This window comes from Phoenix dactylifera, chromosome 10 (genome assembly GCF_009389715.1).
Source record: "Phoenix dactylifera cultivar Barhee BC4 chromosome 10, palm_55x_up_171113_PBpolish2nd_filt_p, whole genome shotgun sequence".
Classification (NCBI taxonomy): Eukaryota; Viridiplantae; Streptophyta; class Magnoliopsida; order Arecales; family Arecaceae; genus Phoenix; species Phoenix dactylifera.
Window position 1 is genome coordinate 1,115,537 of NC_052401.1, and position 14,107 is coordinate 1,129,643.

Here is a 14,107-nt window from a genome sequence, read left to right on the forward strand (position 1 = left end):
AGCAGAAGACTGTTGAAGGGGCGGCCACCTCGAGTCAACCACCACCGATATCCACATCGAGAGGAGCCGGAAATTTCAGCAGGCAGCAGGCGGCCCCAAAAGGTAGTGGCAACCCCTACGAGAGACCCATGCCTATAAAATGTTACAGATGTCAGGAGGTTGGGCATCGGTCTAACGAGTGTCCGAGGCGACGGCCAGTCCACGTAGTCGAAGCTGAGGATGAAGAAGAAGTGCCACAGGAGGAGGAGGATCATGAAGAGGGGCAGACCGACGATGAAGACGTCGAGGTGACGGCGCCGGATCAGGGAGTTCCGGCCTCCTTTGTAGTTCAGCGAATTTTATTTGCCCCGAAGAATGAAGAAGAATCGCAACGCCACAGCATCTTCAAAACTTGCTGCACTATCAACAAAACTGTGTGCAACGTGATTATTGATAGCGGCAGTAGCGAAAACATTGTTTCCTCCGCGTTGGTCCGTGCGATGGAATTGAAGACAGAAAAGCACCCGTCTCCTTATAATATTGGATGGATTAAGAAAGGAGCTGAAACGAGGGTAGAAAATGTATGCAGGGTGCCCTTGTCCATCGGGAGGTACTACAAGGATGAAGTGGTATGCGATGTGGTGGATATGGATGCATGTCATGTTCTACTCGGGCGTCCATGGCAGCATGACACAGATGTTACATTCAGGGGCCGAGACAACACATACTTGTTCCGATGGCAGGGTAGGAAAATTCTGTTGGTGCCCATGAAAGAGAAGCCTACCTCCAAAACTTCTCAAGTGGAGGGGAAGTCTTTCCTTGCAGTTTCTGGTGCGCAGTTCATGGCGGAACTCAAGGGGGCTGAAGAGGTTATGGTGTTGATTGTTAAGGGGACGGAGATGCCTATCCTGCAGCAGGTGCCCGAGGAGTTCAAAGAATTGTTGACAGAGTTCAAAGACATCACTCCTGCAGAGTTACCAAATGGACTACCTCCCATGCGAGATATTCAGCACCATATTGATTTGGTGCCTGGTGCAAGTCTTCCCAATCTGCCTCATTACCGCATGAGTCCCAAGGAGAGCAAAATTCTGCAGCAACAAGTTGAAGATTTGATCAAGAAGGGGCTGATCCGGGAGAGCATGAGTCCGTGCGCGGTGCCTGCACTTTTGACGCCGAAGAAGGATGGGAGTTGGCGTATGTGTGTGGACAGCCGTGCGATCAACAGGATAACAGTAAAATACCGGTTTCCCATACCCCGTTTGAATGATATGCTCGACATGTTAGAAGGAGCCAAGGTCTTCTCCAAAATTGACTTACGAAGCGGCTACCATCAAATCCGGATTCGCCCTGGTGATGAGTGGAAGACGGCGTTCAAGACGAAGGATGGGTTATATGAGTGGATGGTCATGCCTTTTGGCCTATCCAATGCACCGAGCACCTTCATGAGAATAATGAATCAGGTACTAAAATCATTTATTGGAAAGTTCGTCGTCGTCTACTTTGATGATATTTTGATCTATAGTCGCAATGAAATTGAGCATAAGGAGCACTTGAGAGCAGTTTTGCTTGCTTTACGGGAGAATCAGTTGTTTATTAACCTTAAGAAGTGTCATTTTGTTACAAAACGCTTGGTGTTCCTGGGATTTGTTGTTGGGGCTGATGGCATACAGGTTGATGAAGAGAAGGTAAAGGCAATACGGGAGTGGCCGATTCCTACAAATGTTAGCCAAGTCCGCAGCTTTCATGGGTTAGCGACATTCTATCGGCGTTTCATTCGGAACTTCAGTATCATCGTCGCTCCCATCACCGAATGCATGAAGAAGGGCCAATTTCAATGGAAGGAGCAGCAACAAGCAAGTTTTGAACTGATAAAAGAAAAGCTAACCTCTGCACCAATATTAGCATTACCGAGTTTTGAGAAGCTATTTGAAGTGGAGTGTGATGCTTCTGTGGTCGGCATAGGGGCTGTTTTGACCCAAGAAGGACGGCCCGTGGAGTACTTCAGTGAAAAACTTAGTGAAGCATGGCAAAAATGGACAACCTACGAGCTAGAGTTCTATGCCATCATCCGGGCGTTGAAGCATTGGGAGCATTACCTTATTCAAAAAGAATTTGTTCTGTACAGCGACCATCAAGCCTTGAAGTACATCAATAATCAGAACAATTTGAACCGAATGCATGTTCGATGGGTAAGCTTCTTGCAGAAATTTTCCTTTGTGTTGAAGCATCGGTCCGGGCAGCAGAATCGGGTGGCAGATGCTTTGAGTCGACGCAATGCTTTATTGACTACCATGCAGGCAGAGGTCGTGGGGTTTGAATATTTGAAAGAGTTGTATGCAGAAGATGAGGATTTCCAAGATGTATGGGCAAAGTGTACAAGTCATCAAGCAACTGGAGACTTCAACATTCAGGATGGCTATCTATTTCGCGGCAATTCCTTATGTATTCCCAGATCCTCATTGCGAGAGAAGCTGATTAGAGACCTTCATGGTGGCGGTCTTAGTGGGCATATGGGTCGGGACAAGACCATTGCCAGTCTCACGGAAAGGTATCATTGGCCGCAGCTGAGAAGAGATGTTGGAAAATTTATTCAAAGGTGCTATACTTGCCAGACAGCGAAGGGACAGTCGCAAAACACTGGATTATATATGCCTCTACCTGTGCCAAATGCTATTTGGGAGGATCTGTCGATGGATTTTGTGTTGGGACTTCCCCGAACACAGAGGGGTGTAGATTCAGTCTTCGTGGTGGTGGACAGGTTCTCCAAGATGGCGCATTTCATCCCTTGCAAGAAGACATCAGATGCATCCCACATTGCAAGGTTGTTCTTTCGAGAGATTGTTCGATTGCATGGAGTACCACAATCTATAACATCAGATCGGGATTCCAAATTTTTGAGTCACTTCTGGCTTACTCTTTGGAGGATGTTTGACACTTCATTAAATTTCAGTAGCACTGCGCATCCTCAGACTGATGGACAGACAGAAGTGGTTAACAGGACACTGGGTAATTTGATCCGTTGTATTTGTGGGAGTACCCCGAAACATTGGGATTATGCCTTGGCCCAAGCAGAGTTTGCCTACAACAATGCTGTCCATAGTGGAACCGGAAGGTCGCCTTTCTCCATTGTCTATTCAAAGGCACCAAAGCACGCATTGGATCTGGCGCGCCTACCGAAAATTTTGGAAAAAAGCGTGGCTGCAGAACATTTGGCAGAGGAGGTTCAAGCTATACAGTTGGAGGTGAAGAAGCGCCTCGAGGACACAAATGCTAAATACAAATCAACGACAGATAAGCATTGAAGGCACAAAGAATTTCGAGAAGGCGACATGGTGATGGTTTTCCTGCGCAAAGAAAGGTTTCCCGTGGGAACTTACAGCAAATGGAAGCCAAGAAAGTATGGCCCATACAGAATCTTGAAAAAGATCAATAACAATGCTTACGTTGTGGACCTGCCAGATGACATGGAAATTTCAAAGACTTTTAATGTCGCTGATATCTATGAATACCATAACCCGGAAGAGCGGTTATATCCAGATGAGAACTCGAGGACGAGTTGTGTTCAAGTGGAGGGGACTGATGCAGGACCATAATGAAACCCAGCCGTGGAGCCATGATTAGGAGTTCTTTTTGTTTTAGAATTATGATTTGGTTGAATCAAGTGTGGAGTCTTTGTGTATTGCTTAATTAAGTTTGTCTTGGGTTTGGTTCAAGTTGGGATTAGGAGTCTTGTTGGTTTGGGTTTAGTTTTCTTTGAGTCTATTTTGATTAGGACTTGATTAGGGATTTAGGGTGTGTCATGAGTCATATAAAAGAGGGGAAAGGAGCCGCCATCCTCCTTCTTCTTCATTGTTTTCCCATGAATTAAAAAAAAAAAAAACAGAAACTTTGCAAAGCTCTGTTAAGAGCCCAAACCCCTGTTCTTCTTTGTTTGGGTGATTCAAGCCAACAGTGGAACAGGGACATCATCTTCTTCACCTCGCCTCTCCCCGCATCACATATATATACATATATATGTATACATATATGTATACATATATATACATATATATGTATACATATATGTATATATATATATATATATATATATATATATATATATGTGTGTGTGTGTGTGTGTGTTTTTGTATGTATATGTGTGTGTATACATACATACATATATATATATATCTATATAGACAAAATATAATTAATTGACAAAATATGGAGGGCATATATCTACTTGTCACTTGTTGCCACTAAAATCCGACATGATCTCCGCATTGAGTAGGCTACAGGGCTAGAGAGCTTGGCGGGTCATCCGTTCAGGTTGGCAGGATTGATATGGGGTTATCGCTGGTCTCCGAATTGCTAGCTGGGTGATGTTAGCCATACTTAGTCTGGCGCTCTTAAATCTGATCTGACTTGAAATGAAAAATACAGAACTTCACTTGCCGAAAAGTGTTTAATAAAAAACTCTCAAATGCCTAAGTTAGATGCTGATCTCGGAGAACATAGGAGACTGAGATAGCGAAAGATAGCAAGACGATAGGGTACAAAAAACTTACTTGGAGAGCCTTCGAGTGTACTTTATATAAATGAGGGCTAACGTACCTTGTCAAGCAAACCGGACATATGCATTGGTCGTTATGGTAATAGGCTGCACATGTCGTTTGAAGATCACGACCGTTTGGATAGTTCGTACATTCGCATATCATAAGCCGAACTATCACTAGCTACTAGCTAGAGGGAAGTTTGAAATTTGAAGGATCTTTCCACATATGTTAGATTAACGGCATGGTGGGCTCTCAGTAGTTGTCCTGCAGCTATGCTCTGAGTTTTTATTCGTTGGATTGCCATGTTAGTTACAGCAAAGGTATTACCAATTAAGATAAGTGTAAAGATTTAAAGTTTTCCTCCTCCAAGGAGAAGGAAGGCGAAATCGGTAGAGATCAGAACACCGGCCCCTACCAGATCACGGATCGGTCTGAACCGTAATTCTCGGACCGGGTCCATCACGGTTCGCATGGGACCACGATCGATCGGTCTAAGAATCTAGTCGAGAATCTAGACAGATCTTCCGACCAGACCCGAACCGGTTCCCCTCCCCTCCCAAAAAACCCCTTTGAGAAACAGAGCATCTAGAAAGAACGAGAGAGAGAGAGAGATGAAGCTATGGCACGCGATGGTGTGGTCGTCGAACCAGAACCCAGGCCGGGGGGGGGGGGGGGGGGGGGGGGGGGGGGGGAACCTTCTCTTCGGGAGCCCAACGTCTACGAGTTCGGCACCCCCTACAAGAACATCTACGACGACCTCCGCCGCAAGGTCCCCGAGCTGTACGCATAACACGCCCCCTCCTCGAATTCTTCTCGGCCTTCTCCTCTGTCTCTCCGAATTTCTTACTTCTTCTGCTTCGTTTCTTGAGAGATAGGTATAGGCGCAACGGGATCTTGCCGATGCTCAAGAGGAATTCGAGTGTGAAGACTGCACCCCAAACATGGCAGGAGAATGCAGCCGGTGGGTGCTTTGATGTTGTTTTCACCTTCGAAGAGAAGGTGTTCGATATGGTCATTGAAGGTTGGTTCTTGGACATTGTTGCTCTTTACATTTCTGCAAGGTTTTTCTTTAAAAATTTAAAATAAAATTTCAACAATGCCTTTGAATCGCATTCTTTCTTTCTTTTTACAACATTGCCGTCTTGGTAAGTTTGTGGTTTTTTTTAATCTTCTTGATAAGCGATGTTGTGATTCGTTTCTTTCTTGGATTTGGGGATCCATTGCAATACATACTTGGATGATTTGTGTAAGATTTCTTGGAGTGGAATTGAGATAATTGAGAATTTTGGCCGTCATTCAAGTTCTTGTTCTTGACAAGTTGAGAACTGGAAATTAAAGATCTGTCATGACCTATTTACTGTGAAAATGAGACCTTTTTGCCACATCAAAAATGTCCTATTCTTTTGATGGTTGGGAAGAAGAATTTTTTTATGAAATTGAAAGCCATGAGTAGACATGAAACTAGGTTTCCTTAGTACTTTCCAAATGGAATCTTCTACTTATCATGTGTCCCTGATTTGGGCTTCTCATTCATGATAACCAATCCCCTTTTATAACCAAACATCTCATGTTGCCAATGCTAACAAAGCTAAAAGTAGATAATCACCTCATTTTTTGGCCAAATTTTGACCTCTGTGTTTTTTCCGGCCATCCTTTAGGAGATTAAATAGATCAAAAGTTAATATGATTCGCTTTTGTATGCAAATATAAGTTGAGCTTGTTAAAAGTCTGTGTATTTGAGTATGCTTTATAAGTTAACCTTTCTGTCATCAAAATGGTAGTGCTTTTTCAGAAGCACCTGCGAGATGATCCTTCAGTCATCTTACATCAGTATCAGATGTTCACTTGATGTATATTCTTTTGGTCCATCAAGTAAAATGCAAAATACATATACTTGATTAAAAGGTTGTTTGCATGTTTTTCTTTTTGTTTATTTTTTTGGTTTACAGAAGCATACTAGTGCTGTGACTGTTGGAGTAACTGTGCAGATCTAAATAATCGGGAGCATACATTGATAAAAAGTGTACTAATAATCAATTTGGATGTAAAATATAACCATGAAGATGCTCCTATTGGGGCTTTGCTTGCTTTGGATTTATGCCAGGAGGTATGCAATGCATGCATACAAGCTTATGAACATATTATAGAGGTCGGTCCTTTGATTGTTATGCTTGTCATATTGATATTTAGGCACTTGATTTGTTATCCATCTTCAACCTAACCTAAGCCACATGATTAAGTGGCTTCATGGCTTAACTAATGGTCTTAATCTTAAAGCATATACTCCTGCATGCCAGTTTTAGCCATTCAATTGCATCTGAATGTGATGGTTTATCATTCTCCTCTATTTTTTTTTGAACTTCGACTTGCAACCCATTAAACGGATTCTTTTCCCCCATCAAGGTATGATGGGGTTATGTGACAATGATTAATTGGGTGATCCTAATTGATGAGCTTGAATGGACTGTCATAGATTAGGGGGAGATGATGTCTTTTCTTTTTCCCTTTTGTTGTGTGGGTTGGTGGGTGGGTGGACGATGATTTTGGATCATGCCTTTGTTGCTATCTTCTTGTTGCTCATGTGAGCTAACAGATACTTCCCGATATACATTTAGCAAGTTCTAGGTTGAATTTCTAGTCAACCTTGTTCCCTTTGAAGTCTGTTCACCCACATGTGCTTCAATAGGGTCATCACTTGACTTTTCTAAGGTCTATGAGGGGAATGGGTTTAACTTGCAAAAGGGTTGTAGCCTAATCCTATTTATCAGGTTTAGTCTAAGCATACGTGATATAGTAGGGTAAAACTAGCTTGGCCTTACCGACCTGTAATAGTACTTAGCGTTCTTATAATCGATATTTACATCCTTTTTCACTAATTGGTTTACCATTTGGGACCGGAAACAATAATGTTATAAATTGAATATATAAAAAAGCTGGCAAGCCTATTAATTTTGCATTCCTAGGTTCCGGCTAAATTTGCTAACATTTAGTTTGGGACATGCATTAGCCTGTGAGCCATGGAGCAAGCATCAGAATTGCAGCTCTAACCGGTAACAATATGATTTTTTTTTTTTGCTAGAACGGATGATTCATATAATTCTAGTACGGACACATCCAAAAAGATCAAAATACAGTAACTCCCGGAGCACTCTAGGCAGCTCCCTCTTTCCGACCCACAAGGCACCTCCAGAGTGATTGGCCACATACGAGGCCACTCAGTCTGCAGTCTTGTTAGTCTCTCTGTATACATGTTTAGCCTGGACAACTATGCCACCACTAACCATAGTCTGGACTCTGGATATCTCGAAGCAGGGGGTGACAACCACATACACCACCTATGCATTCCTGGACCTAGCCGATCACCGTAGCCGAGTCATCCTCAAGCATAATTGCTCTGGTCCGCAGCACATGCCAAACATAGCCCAGTCTGGTCCAAGCTGCTCTCAGCTCAGCTTTCGGCACCGAGGTATCAAAAATTTGACAACCACCAGCAACAACCACTCTAGAGTTCAAGCCTCTGATGATGAAGCCAATTTTTTTCTTGCATCGCCTTCCAGCATGCAACCATCGAAATTGATCTTGAGAAAACTCAGGGGTGGGGGCTGCATGTGAAAAACATTGTTTGAGGCGCTCCACGAGCAGAGGTAGAGCCCTAGGTGCCTCGAGTTGTTAAGGATCCATCCGACCGAGCTGCATGGATAACTCTGCCGCTTGTGCCTGGGCCTGCTCAACCATGAACCTCGGTTAAGAGCTACTCTCGCCAAAGGTCCAGGCATTCCTCGCTAGCCAAATCTGATAAGCAACATACGTTGCGCCCACGGCCGCTTGCCGAGTCTCGGGGGTGCTAGCCTACCTCCTGATTGCCTGCAAAAAGGAGCCTGAATGGCCCCAAACATCCAGTGGAATCCCGACAAGCCTCCAGACCCCACTGAAATAGAGCGTGGTCTACGGTTTCGTCCACTGGCACTCGCAGCACTGGGGATGAATACCTAGTCCCCGCTCGCACAGCACCGACCTCGTCGGCAAACGGTTCCATGTCATCTTTGAGAGGAACAAAGCCACCCTCGTGTAAAGATCGACCCTCCAAACCCAGAAACAATCTAGTCTCAGGCCCTGTTCACCCTGGATAATGTTGATATCTCCCACCCTAACTTAGGGTCTGTAGGACGTACTCCACACCCTCACATTTGGACCGGCACACATCAAAACCGAAAGCGACCGAACTCTCTCTACGAGGTGCTCCCCGAGCAACTAATCAATTCGGCTAGCATCCCACCTAGCCCCTTCCGAATGGAGGAGATCGCAGACTCGAAGCCCGTCCTCGACCTCGACGTTGACTATGGTCGGCCAGAGTCTCACCGGAAGGAAGTCCACCCAAGCATCATCCACCACATGCACACTCCGCCCATAATGTTTGGGTAAAAATACAGTTCATAATGTTAGCATAAGATGGATTTGTGGATTTTTTAAATAATTTATCCTATTACAGTAATGTAATTTTATCAAATCAGCTGATGAGCTGCATCACATGTTACTGTTTTTTGGAAAAGAAAGATCAAAGATGAAATAAACTTCCATCGTTGCTTGTGTGCTGACGCATATTAGTGGATGCATCGCAAACAGAAAACCTATCATGCATTGGTAGTGTATGATCAAACCAAGCTAGATTTTTGTCAAACAGAAACAATTAATGGAAAGAATGTTGAGTCATTGTTGTTCCAATTCTGTTGTTTCAAATTTGAATTCATGCCAAAATTCACTAATTAGTTGCTAAATCGCCTTTAAAAGTTCGTGTTTATGGTGCAGCTTAAAGCAATAGATTGCTGGGAGGATGCAATAGATGGCATTGTTGCCGTTTTTGAGAAGCAGCGCAAGCAAAAGCTCTTGTATAGCATTTCCTTCTACTAGAAGTACATGGATGCAGATTACCTGGGGATGTATCCACTTTTGTACTCAAATCTTGTACCATGCCCTTATTATTCAGCATGTGATAGTTTAGTGTGATTTACTATTTCATCAACATAAATAGATAGATAGACAAATAGATATATAGATAGATAGATAGAAAAGATCATGATATACTATATATTAATCAAACACGAAATGGATGATAGGAATATAACCAATGAGTAAAAGTACATTATAAATTATATAATTTGCAAATCCAAAATATTACTCTTGAATCTTGATCTTGATATATATATATATATATATATATATATATAGAGAGAGAGAGAGAGAGAGAGAGAGAGAGAGAGAGAGAGAGAGAGAGAGAGAGTGGGGATGGTAAATTAGGATTTGGTTGAGTGGATTTTTCCACTCAGATTCAGTTAGGCCTATGCATCAAGTGGTTGAAAGTTGGATAATTTAAACAATATGAAATAATACACGCCATCATAAGAATCATAATTATAAAAGAAGTCATGGTAGCAGGGCAGGCAATAGAATAGCAAGAATTTCCAAGCAAACTGGTCTGATTTTTTGACGTTACTAAATTCTGCCTCAGATCATTAAGTATATTAAAAAAAATTACTTTACTATATTATAAGAATATAATTCAAAAGAAAATAGTCTGGTATGTATTATGTACAGAGTTGCATAAGTAAATATCTATTTTAGACAATTAACTGAAATTTAACAATTGTATTCAATTTCCTCCAATATTTTCAGAATTCAGAGAATGTCTTGTGACAATTGTTATTTTTGTTTTTCGTTGTATCTAAATTTTCATCCTTATTTCTTGTTTTTCTGTTCTTAATGTAGAATATTAGATAAATAATTGAAAAAAGGTTTATTCTAACAATAATCATGGAGACAAGAAATTGCTACTGAATCATAATTTAATATTTTTACTAGTACATAAATTCCATTTATTATAGCTACCATGTAAGACATACCATATGACACAACAAAAACATGACCACATGAGTTACAATGGCTCGAATCATTGATGTGGGATCCCCATCATCCATTTCAAAAAGATGTAATAAAAGTTACAATAGGTGTAGGGGAATGCATCAGTTTTCATCTCAAAATTTCCAGGGATAATAAAAAAGAGAAAAATACATCAACTTTAAACTTGACCAATAACCATCATCCAATCTATTATCCATATGTGGTCAGTTTAATTAATTAACATCTGGTCAATCAAATTTTAGAACTTTTGATATCCACATAAAATGAGATGTCAAAAGTTGTTTCATCCTCTGCTCTTCTTTGCATTGGGTGTTTGCTATGTCTGCATTGTACATCAAATTTCTCATGGATGGGAATTATCCTGCAGTATGGAAGGCAATGAAAAGGCCTCCTGCCTCTGTAGCTCTTACTATATATTGTTTCATCTCTCTGTGGTTTGTTGGTTGTCTCACGTGCTTTCATTTGTATCTAATTGGTACCAACCAGGTCAGTTCTTTCTTTCCTATTGCTTGATAGGATTGATTACATGTTCTGTTATCTTGTTCTAAATTCAGTTGTACCTGATAGAAAATCTGCTATTGATGTTCGGATATATATATGATGCAGCACCGGTACAGCCACAGTAGCTTGTTACTATGTTAATAATCTCTAATTGTAAGCAAGTCTTTTGATTGATTACCAATGTATGGTCATCTTAGTCTTGCAATTTTGAGTCATATTACTAATTCCATTGTTTGACAGACTCAAACCTATGGCTCTATTTTGGTAGGTGCAATATGTTGAAAATCGTTAAAAAAGGGTAGCCCAGTGCATGAGGCTCCCATAGTTGCTAATTAAAAAAATGTTCAAAACACTAAATCTGGATTTACCCATCTAACAGAATAGTGCTTCAAAACTTTAAAAAAAAAAAGAACATGTCAGGAATGAAGATGCTGGAGTTAATTAGAAATTGAGAAAAAGAATGTTGGCCAGCTGCTACAAATGCTTCTCATTGAAATCCATGTTTTTAGTGGATGGTCACAGGTAAAAAGCCAATTCTGAATGTGGGTATGTGATTTATCAAAGTAACAATGCCAGAAATAATTCTCTACTACAAAATTCATGCTCTTAGTTCTAATTTTTGGTTCAACTGTAATGGTGGATTATTCAGATGCTGTGCTAGGCATCCTATTCTTCCCTCTTGCTAATGAAATCCTAGTCAAGTTGTGTTAGGTTTGTGCTTTGCTATCCAAACTTCCATTTGATTGACATTATATGACAGTAACATGTGAATTTATACATATTTTCATGATGCCTATGAGAATTACTGATACAGAGCTGACAAGAGGTCCAATATCTATGCCCAAGGTTGCTTGAGAAACTACCAAGAAGTATTTTGCACAAGGATAGAACCTTCAAGAAATAAATTCCATGCCTATGTACAAGGGGAAGTCATGAGACCACCACCTTCAGCCATTTCAGGAGGGTGGAAGATGAATCAGATGGTGACATGCGTATAAAAGCTGAAGATGGTGGGGATCTACTGAAGATCTCCCAACACCATAACTACGAAGAGGCTGATGAGGAGATTAGTGGTAGAAAGAGCAATGGGCTTCAGAATGCAGTCTCTGAATCAGAGCTCATCTCGGGTTCTGAGTTGCAATTACCCGTCACCAGGTCTGAGTTAAGGTATTCAAGCTGGGATGGGAGAGGAGAAAGCTGGGAGATCCCAAACTGACGCTCTTGCCACAAATTTTGGTACACAGAAAGTGGGATGTCAAAAGAAAGGAAAGTACACTGGCCAAGTTTGGATCCAGTTGATATTTTGAAGACTATCAAGGAATTGGTCGACGATCTCCTTTCTGAGGAAAAGAAGACAGAAAAGAATGTTAGGGCCTTCTTGTTTAGCTTCTTAGGTATGTTGAGTTCCGATTGTTCTAGGGCTAGCTGGGATGTATAGGAAGTTAATTGCCATTACCTGCCCTCTCATTAGCTTGATATTTGTGCAGAAGTTTGTTTCAGTGGTCTTCCTGGTCTGTGAAGGCATTATTATTCTTTCTGTGTAGTGCTACTTCTGTATTTCTCAAATATTAATCCATGAGTTTTTTCTTTCCAATTGTTCCTTGCTTGTATTTTTTCTTGGTACAAGAAATATGGCTGCTGAACTGGAGGTGTCTGGTCCAATGATTCTAACCTGCTCCATTTGGAGGACTTGGATTTGGAATTGGAAGTGCTGTTGTTCAGCAAGGAACTGATCTGTATGCAGGGATTTCCTTTCTTTTACTCTTTCATCAAATCTCTCTCTCTCTCGGAATCTTCCTTCAAGATCTCATGCATCAAAAAGTGAATATTTATCCGTCATACATATAGATTTTTTCTAATTATCCATTTTGGCATACTCGATGGGTGGAAATAACAAATAGAGTGAAATATTCTAGTCCTATCTTTCAATTATAATTGATTTCACATGCATAACTTCTCTAGAACAATTGTTGAAACTTGTGAGGGGTGAAACTGAATCTTTTTTCTTTTCTTTGTACTAATCTTCATTGTTCTTTGTTTGTAGAAAGTCACATCATTCATACGAAGAAAAATAGTAAGAATTTTTACTATAGTAGCCTTTATTGATGCATAGCTGTCCCATGCACAAAAGAATGTCTAGTATAATTCACTCCAACTTGTAATTGTTCCTTAGATATTAATACAATTTTTTAACATCAAACCTTGTCCTCTTTCTTTTTCGTCTTGGCTATTTAAAGAGTATGATAGAATTCACAGGTTAGGTTTCTAGTATCAGCTTAAATTATGACAATATAACTAATAAGTTATATTCTTATACTAGCCAAGTAAGGTAGATTTTATTGCAGCTCACTTCTTGCTTAGAATTGTCTTGGATAAGAATTCAGCACGGATTTTAGATAATTAATGCCAATGCAGACAAGTTACAAAAGTCTGTTTAATCCTACAAACAGCTTTCTTTCACTTATATGGTACCTGGTAGAGATGATCATGGGTCAGGCCTCAGGTCTAAATTCTATTCATTTTTAATCGGGCTTCGGACCGGGTTTATATAAAATTTGATATTTTCTGTGCCCAAACCTGAACCATGATTAGCTTTAGTCTTCGGCGAACTCAATTTTAATGAAAAAAGAGCAGAAATAATGATGACTATGATACCAACATCGGTGTTGTACCTAGAATAATCAACATCGGTGCTGTATACCGTCGGTGTTGTACCTAGAATAATCAACGTCGGTGCTGTATGCCGACAGTCAAACTCTGAAATTATGTCACACGGAGCTATCTGTGCTTAAGAGTTCTGATCAATGTCTGGCCCCATTTTAATGAGAAAAGGATGGAAAGCACACTTCCTTTCGTCCACATGTCGAGCCATAGATCAAATATTTGTAGCCATGTGGCTCCATTATTCGGTTCTTCCATGCTTCTAATAATGCTGACATCCCCTTATTGACTAAGGTGTTTCTATGCATTAGCATCACTATTTTCTGACAAGATTTATTAGGATTGTCACACTGTGTTTTGATACTCAGATGAGTATTTATTGTTTGATGCTGCTTATTGTGTTTAAACTAAATCAGATGAGAACTCAGAGTCAATGGACTTGGCTAGGTAGGCAACTTGCAACCGGCCTTAGTGTCTCATTCAAGACCTATGGATTGGAGGGAATTAAGACAGGT

At 40.9% G+C, this 14,107-nt stretch overlaps 1 long non-coding RNA gene across 1 annotated transcript; it reads left to right on the plus strand.

Annotated features, from left to right (window-relative positions):
* Nucleotides 1-5,088: 5,088 nt before the first annotated feature.
* On the plus strand, nt 5,089-12,525 carry LOC103703253. Its single transcript, XR_005513584.1, has 3 exons — nt 5,089-5,294; nt 5,390-5,535; nt 9,321-12,525. It is a non-coding gene; the product is annotated as an uncharacterized LOC103703253 (long non-coding RNA).
* Nucleotides 12,526-14,107: the final 1,582 nt, after the last annotated feature.